Here is an 8,615-nt window from a genome sequence, read left to right as displayed (position 1 = left end):
AGCACACTGCTCGAGCCGCTACACGTGCTCCTAAGCAAAGGTCGCGAATGGGTCTGGGGTGACAGCCAGGAAAGGGCTTTTAATAGAGCACACAATTTGTTATGTTCCAACAATCTGTTAACGCGATATGACCCATGTAAGAAACTTGTGTTAACGTGCGATGCGTCGTCCTATGGTGTCGGGTGTGTGTTGCAGCATGTCAATGCCAAGGGTCAGTTACAGCCGGTAGCTTATGCCTCCAGAAGTCTGTCCCAGGCAGAAAGGGGCTACGGGATGATAGAAAAGGAGGCGCTCGCATGTGTATATTCGGTAAAGATAATGCACCAGTATCTGTTTGGCAGGAAATTTGAGCTGGAGGCAGATCACAAACCCCTAACGTCACTTTTGGCCGACAACAAGGCCATAAATGCAAACGCATCGGTCCGCATACAGAGGTGGACACTCACGTCAGCCATCTATGACTACACAATTCGGCACAGACCGGGAACTGAAAACTGCGCCGATGCACTCAGCAGGCTCCCACTACCCACCATTGAGGGGGCTACCGAGCATGCTGCTGAGAGGGTCATGGCTGTTTAAGCTTTCACAAGCGAAGGCTCACCTGTGGCAGCCCGTCAGATTAAAGTCTGGACAAATAGAGACCCTAGTCAAGAAATATGTCCTGAATGGGGACTGGGCAGCCACGTACAGGGCATGCCCTGAGGAATTTAAACCATTTCACAGGGGCAGGGATGAACTCTCGATTCAGGCCAATTGCCTACTATGGGGAAACCGCGTAGTCTTGCCCCAGATGGGCAGAGAGGTGTTCATCAGAGAACTCCACAATAAGCATCCGGGCATTGTCATGATGAAGGCAATTGCCAGGTCACACGTTTGGTGGCCAGGGACAGATGCAGATGTGGAAGTTTGTGTTCGCAGGTGCAACACGTGTGCCCAGCTGGGCAATGCGCCCAGGGAAGCCCCCCTTAGCCCCTGGCCATGGCCCACCAAGCCTTGGTCAAGCATCCATGATGACTGCGCAGGTCATTTCATCGGAAAAATGTTTTTGGTTGCAGTCGACACCCATTCCAAATGGATCGAGTGTGACATTTTAAATTCAAGCACATCCTCTGCCCTGGTACAAAGTCTACGGGCAATGTTCGCTGCCCACGGTCTACCGGACATCTTGGTCAGCGACAATGGCCCGTGCTTCACAAGCACTGAATTCCAGGACTTCATGGCAGGCCATAGAATTAACTATGTCAGAAAGGCACCGTTCAAGCCAGCCTCAAACGGCCAGGCAGAGCAAAAAGTGCAGATAATCAAACAAAGGATGCTCAGAATCCAAGGGGGTTCCCTGCAAAGCCACTTATCACGCCTCCTGTTGGCCAATAGATCCCGACCACACTCGCTCACAGGGGTTCCACCCGCAGGGCTGCTCATGATAAGGACGCTCAAAACCCGTTATTCCTTATACACCCCACCATGAAAGAAATTGTTGAGAGCAGGCGCCAATCACAATATAACTACCATGGCAGGAATGCGAGGGCTCGATATATTGGTGTAAACGACCCTGTTGTTGTCCATAACTACATTGCAGGGCCTAAATGGCTCGCAGGCACTATGATTGCCAAAGAGGGCCATAGGATTCTGGCAGTTAAACTTACCAATGGACAAATCTGCCGCAAACACGTGGATCAAACAAAAAGGAAGTTCAGTAACCCCATAGAAGAAGCAGAGGAAGAACACGATATAGAGTTCACTCCAGCACAGGTGACCGAACACCGGAACCAAAGTGAGGAGAGTCCAGTCACTGTGGGCAGTCCGGATAGGCCTGAGGCACCGCAAACAGCAGACACACAGGCCAGCGCCCAACAACCGGAGCCCCAACTCAGACGCTCGACAAGGGAGCGTAAACCACCAGAAAGACTCAACCTGTGATCCCAATAAGACTTTGGGGTAGAAGGTGATGTCATGTATTCAACCAGCATTGTCACCCATGCATAAACTGACAAGTTGTACACTGTGAGAACAATGACCACTAGGTGGTGAACTTGTGGGAGACACGCCTAACCTGGACCTTCAGGAATAAAAGGGGAAGCTCCACCCACTTCCATCACTTGTGTGCTAAGGAATAAAGGACAGGTCACAGACTGACCTTCTCTCAAGCATGGGCCTCGTGTGCATTTATACTGTAATGTAAGGACATATCACTTATGACTCCAGGAATCCGGTGCAACTTTTGTTAAAATTAACAGGACCGACTATTTCACAGAAAAAATCTTCTCGAACATAATGTTTTTAGATCATGTACTGGTCGATCTTTCTTCGGTGCAAAGTGGATGAACTGACCCTTCCCCACATTGAACCCCAGTAATCACAGTCAAGGGGAGATTTAATAGAGATTTTCAGAATTATGGGGAAACTATTTCCACGGGCAGGAGTGTCGGTAACCAGAGGATACAGACATAAGATAATTGGTAAAAGGAATAATCCGGGGCACGGGATGTGGGGTGAGGAGATGTATTTTTACCTGCTCCTGATCCTTACATGTTTATGATCTTATGACCTTCCACAGGAGAACAAACTCGTCCCTGAGCATGTATGAGGAGAAAGCTCCAGAAAATATTCAATATTCCCACCCGGTGAGCTTTCGCGTGTGAGGCGAACGTGTTAACCGCGACACTGCGGAAACATCTCCACTATCAGCACCAGGTCAGACGGAAATGTTAAGCGAGCAGGTGAACTGCTGAATTCCACTTTTAAGGAATTGGTCGTGGTGCCAAGCAAATGAGTTTTGCTCAATGACGATAATGAAGAAGTGGGATTTGAACCCACACTTCCAGAAAAAACTGCAAACTGAATACAGCACCTGAGACCGCTCAACCATCCTGACTATTTAATGCTGTATGTGGCCATCTGCAGGTTGATTTTAAACTTTTGTGTCCTGTCACATGAAATAAATGAGGGCAGCAGGCGTATCTCTGCCTGACACCGGGGAAATAGTGAGACAGACCTTGAAGTGAAATAAAGAGCAATTAAGGAATAAGGGAGCCCTTTGCCAGGAGAATAAATAGCAAATAAAAACAGCAAATGCTGGAAATCTCAGCAGGTCAGGCAGCATTTGCCAGGAGACTAAACTCGCCTCCGATTGTTCCTCTACAGCAAGTTTAAACATAATGTTCCCGCCCGGATTGTTTTGCTGAATGGTTACTGAAGGACAGTTGATATTTCAATAACTGAACTGCAATAATTTCAGGAACTTTAATCATAGATGACATTTTACACCCTATCTGACTTAACACATTCTGTATTATATGAGATTGCTTTAAAATGTTCATTGCTCAAAAGACAAGGAACCTCGGGTACTTGTGTTCAATTTATTTCACAACAAATATATTCTAAAATTATGTTTTTGCCTGGGCTTGAACTTGGGACCTTTTGAGTGTGAGAAACTACACTACAGAAAACCCTGTTTAACTGCCTGCCCAGAGAGAAGTGTTAAGCCAGAAGGTGTCATTCTGAATCCCTTTCTGTGAAAAAATCATTACACAAACATTTTTTGACTGAAGCTGCACAAGTCAAAAATGTTCCTTTCAAAGTCGTTAAACTCCCAACTTTCCGTGCCCCCCGAATCTTCTGAATCAGAAAGCTCTAGTTGTACCGACTCAATCCATAAATAACAAATAAAAACAGAATTGCTGGAAATCTCAGCTGGTCAGACAGCATCAGCGTTTTTACCAGGAGACTAAGCTCGCCTCCGAATGTTCATCCACAGCAAGTTTAAACATAATATAGAATCATGGAACGGTTACAGCACGGAAGTAGTCCGTTCGGCCTGTCCAGCCCATGCCGACTCTCAGCTAGTCCCACTCCTCCGGCCTTTACCCGTAACCCTGAGATATTTTTCCTTCAGATACTTATCCAAATCCATTTTGAAAGATAAGGTTAATTCTGCCTCTGCCACCCTTTCAGACAGCGCATTCCGGATCCGAACCACTCGCTGCCAAATGGCCTCCTCCTGTTCCTATGTTCCTGTGTATAAAGTCTGGGAAAAACACGATCAATTCCTGCCACTCGCACAGCCTTCCTAAATATAGCACCGTCATTCTATTCTCATAAAACCAGCTCCTGAAGTATCGACCAGCTGTGTTGGTTGGAGCTCTGGTTATGTTCCTTCGACAACATCTACCACTGTTTGTCTGTAGTGTAGTGGTTATCATGTTCCCCAAACACACCAAAGGTCCCCGGGTGGAATCATTTTGAAAAATTTAAAATGGATCGAATGGCCGACTCCCGTTCCTAATTCTTACGTTCTTATGATCTTATGTCCTTTCACTGGAGAACAATCTCTACCCTGAACATGCATGAGGAGAAAGGTCCAACAAAATATTCCCACCTGGGGAGCTTACCCGTGTGAGGCGAACGTGTTAAACGCTACACTGCGGACACATCTCCACTTGCTGCACCAGGTCAGACGGAAATGTTCAGCGAGCAGCTGAACTGCTGAATCTCACTTTTAAGGACTTTGTCGTGGTGTCAGAACAAATTCTGGGTGAGCCCCCATTTGCCGGCGAAGTTTGAACTTGCGGTTCGAACTTTTGCAAACAATGACTTCCATTTTTACGTGGCCTTTCAACAACTCAGGATATCCCCAAGTGATTTAAAGTCAATGAAGTACCGATGGAGCCTTGTAATGTGGGAAAAGATGGGCCCCAATCACCCCACACACATCTCAACTCTTTCAGAAGCAAGAGAGTGTGTAACCTGGGTCTATAACATAAAGTAATGGGGTCATTAACGATTAAAGGCCATTATTCATCCTCTCACACACCTCAATGATATTTATGCAATGAATTGATGAACATTTCAATAACTGAACTTTACTGAGTTAAGGAACTTTAATCATTGATGAAGTTTTATCCCCTATCTGATTTTACACACACTGTATTTTAGGAGAGTGAGTTAAAATGTTCATCGCTCATGATACAAGGAACCTGGGGCGACTTTTTAAAATGTATTCCACAGAAAAATATTCTCCAAAATAATGTTTCTGTCCGTGCTCAAACCGAGGATATTTCACATGCGCAGCGAAGGTGATAACCGTTACTCGACGGAAACCTCTGCTTACACATCGAAAAAAAGCATCCTGCAGCGCTGCCTCACTTCCCAGCAACAGATCAAAGCCGCAAACAAACCCATAGATTATTCCCACTTCCCCATCTCCACAGATACTGCCCGACCTGCTGAGTGTTTCAAGCATTTTCTGTTTTTACTGAATACACAAACACAGGTATTTGTTCAAAACCAAACTGGAGGTGGCCACACACAGATTAAACAGAGCCAGAGAGACAGACAGGATCGGGAAACTCCGGGAAATGGGGCGAAACCAACAGGCGCCTGGCTGCAATCACCGACAGGGACATGTGATTTACATAATCCTGGCTAGTTCAGTAGATACAGCATGAGGCTCTTAATCTCACTATTGTGGGTTTGAGCCCCATGTTGGGCAAATCATTATCGTTAAATTTTATGTCGCTTTCTCAGGCAAACTTCATTAATTAACCGATCAGCTTCTTTTGCACAGTGAAAGTAATGTTAACTGAGGGAGAGTCGATAATTGAATAATTGCTTCTGTACTTTGCATGTTAACTGTTACACCATATCCCATTTTACACACTGTACTTCAGGCAGCTGATTCAGAATGTTCATTGTAACATGAACGTGCCCCTGGGGAAACAGTGAGACAGGTTTTAGAGCAAGGGTCTGGTTATTGTGAAACAGCAAACACAATATCAATTCCGGAAGAACAACAGCTAAATTAACTGATTTGAACACACAGCCTCCTGATCGGGAGTTTGACCTGTAACCTTTGCACCACGTTGTCCAGATTCTACAACAGTCCCAGCGGATCGGAAGGTAGAAAATGTAACATCGCTATTCAAGAAAGGAGGGAGAGAGAAAACCGGGAACGACAGGACAGTTAGTCTGACATCAGTCATCGGGAAAATGCTGTAATCCATTGTTAAGGAAGTGGTGTCAGGGCACTTCGAAAATTATAACATGATTCGACAGAGTCAACATGGTTTTATGTCAATGTCATGGGCAGGTACAGAACATAATCAAATAAGACTAATATTAAGCTGGCCTTCATATCTTGCGAACTCGATCACCAGCAAGTGATCAGGAAGGCCAATAGAATCTTGGCCTTTATTGCAAAGAGGATGGAGTATAAAAGCAGGGAAATCTTGCTCCAGTTATACAGGGTATTGGTGAGGCAACACCACGAATACTGCATGCAGTTTTGTTTTCCATATTTACGAAAGGATATACTTGCTCTGGAGGCAGTTCAGAGAAGGTTCACTGGTCGATTCCGGAGTTGAGGGGGTTGACTTCTGAGGAAAGGTTGTTTAGATTGGGCCTCTACTCATTGGAATTCAGAAGAATGGGTCGTAATCTTATCCAAATGTATAAGATTATGAGGGGGCTCGACAAGGTGGATGCAGAGTGAATGTTTCCACTAGTGGGGGAGACTAGAACCAGATCTTAGAATAAGGGGCCACCCATTTAAAACTGAGATGGGGAGAAATGTCTTCCCTCAGAGGGTTGCAAATCTGTGGAATTCGCTGCCACAGAGAGCTGTGGAAGCTGGGACATTGAATATATTTAAGTCAGAAATTGATAATTTCTTAAACGATGAGGGGATAAGGGGTTATGGGGAGCGGGCGGGGAAGTGGAGCTGAGTCAATGATCAGATCAGCCATGATCTTATTAAATGGCGGAGCAGGATCGAGGGACGGTGTGGCCGTCTCCTGCTCCTATTTTTTATGTTCGTATAACTGGAACACAAGTGGACAGATGTTATGTGCAGCGACACAAAGCCCTGGTTGGACTTCACTTGGGGGACTGTGATCAGTTCTGGTACCGCACAGGCAGCATCTGCTTTTTTGCCAGGAGACGAAACTCGCCTCCGATTGTTCATCCACAGCAAGTTTAAACATAATGTTCCCGCCCGGGATAGAACCAGGAACTTTTCACATGTAAAGCAAACGTGATAACCGCTACACTACAGAAACCTCTGTTACACGAAGCATAACAGAGGGGAGCTGAACAGTGAGCTTCCTCGGTGCTGATCGGGACCGATGCTGATGTGGAAGCAAGTCATCCTCGACTCCGGGGGACTGCCTCACAAGAAGAGAGGAGGATCAGGAATGTGTTGGCTCACCTTAAACAACTTCTGTCCCACACTGAAAGCTCTCAATCCTTCTCCTCCACTGCCCTTTACAGAAATGTCACGTAATTACCACCCACCATGTTCACTTCCACATCCTCACAGTGGGCCACAGAGACTCCTGCCGTCTCCCCGCGATCAGCAAACCACACAGTTTGTAAAGTTACACCCGGAACAAGTGTCCCGCAAAGGGCAGGAGAAGCCAGAGAGTCTGTAAACTCAGTGTTTAACAGGAAATAACGGGGTTATTAACGGTGATTACAGCAATTCATCATCATCATCTGCAGTCCCTCGAAATCAAGGAAGACATGCTTCCACTCTAAAAGTGAGTTCTCAGGTGACTAAACCGTCCAATACGGGAATTACAGTCTCTGTCACAGGTGGGACAGACAGTGGTTGAAGGAAAGGGTGGGTGGAACTGGTTTGCCACACGCTCCTTCCGCTGCCTGTGCATGTGTTCTGCATGCTCTCGGCGATGAGACTGGAGAGACTCCAGATCCTCTTCCTCCACTTAGGGTGGTCTTTATCCAGGCAGTCCCAGGTGTTGGTGGGGATGTTGCATTTTATGAAGTGGCTTTGAGGGTCCTTCAAACGTTTCCTCTGCTCAACTGGGGCTCGCTTGCCGTGCAGGAGTTCCGAGTAGAGCGCTTGCATTTGGAGTCTTGTGTCAGGCATGCAAACAATGTGGCACGTCCAACGGAGCTGGTCAAGTGTGGTCAGTGCTTCGATGCTGGGGATGTTGTCCTGATTGAGGACGCAAATGTTGGTGCATCTGTCCTCCGAGGGGATTTGTTGGATTTTGAAGAAACATCTTTGGTGGTATTTCTCCAGTGACTTGAGGTGCCACTGTATAAGGTCCATGTCTCTGAGCCATACAGGAGGACGGGTATCACTACAACCCTGTAGACCATGAGCTTAGTGGCAGATTTGAGGACCTGATCTTCGAACACTCTCTTCCTCAGGCGGCCGAAGGCTGCACTGGCGCACTGGAGGCAGTGTTGAACCTCGTCGTCGATGCCTGCCCTCGCTGATAATAGGCTCCCGAGGTATGCAATTATTTATCCTCTCACAGACCTAACTTATTTTCATGCGATAAACTGATTGAGAATAGAAAGAGGGTTCGTGCTCGGGATCTTAACCACTCGACCACCAAGGAAAAATTATGATAATGGTATATATTATATATATATATATATATATATCTATATTAATAGAATCATAGAATCAGAAAGTTTCAGCACAGAGTGAGGCCATTTCGGCCCATCGTGTCCCCGCCGGCCGACCAAGAGCTATCCAGCCTAATCCAACTTTCCAGCTCTCGGTCCAGAGCTCTGTAGGTTGCGGCACTTTAAGTGCACATCCACGTACTTTTAAATGTGGTGAGGGTCCCTCCCTCTACCACCCT

Source organism: Pristiophorus japonicus, unplaced genomic scaffold (genome assembly GCF_044704955.1).
Source record: "Pristiophorus japonicus isolate sPriJap1 unplaced genomic scaffold, sPriJap1.hap1 HAP1_SCAFFOLD_332, whole genome shotgun sequence".
Lineage (NCBI taxonomy): Eukaryota > Metazoa > Chordata > Chondrichthyes > Pristiophoridae > Pristiophorus > Pristiophorus japonicus.
The sequence above is the reverse complement of the archived record's forward strand: the minus strand, read 5'-3'. Positions refer to the sequence as shown.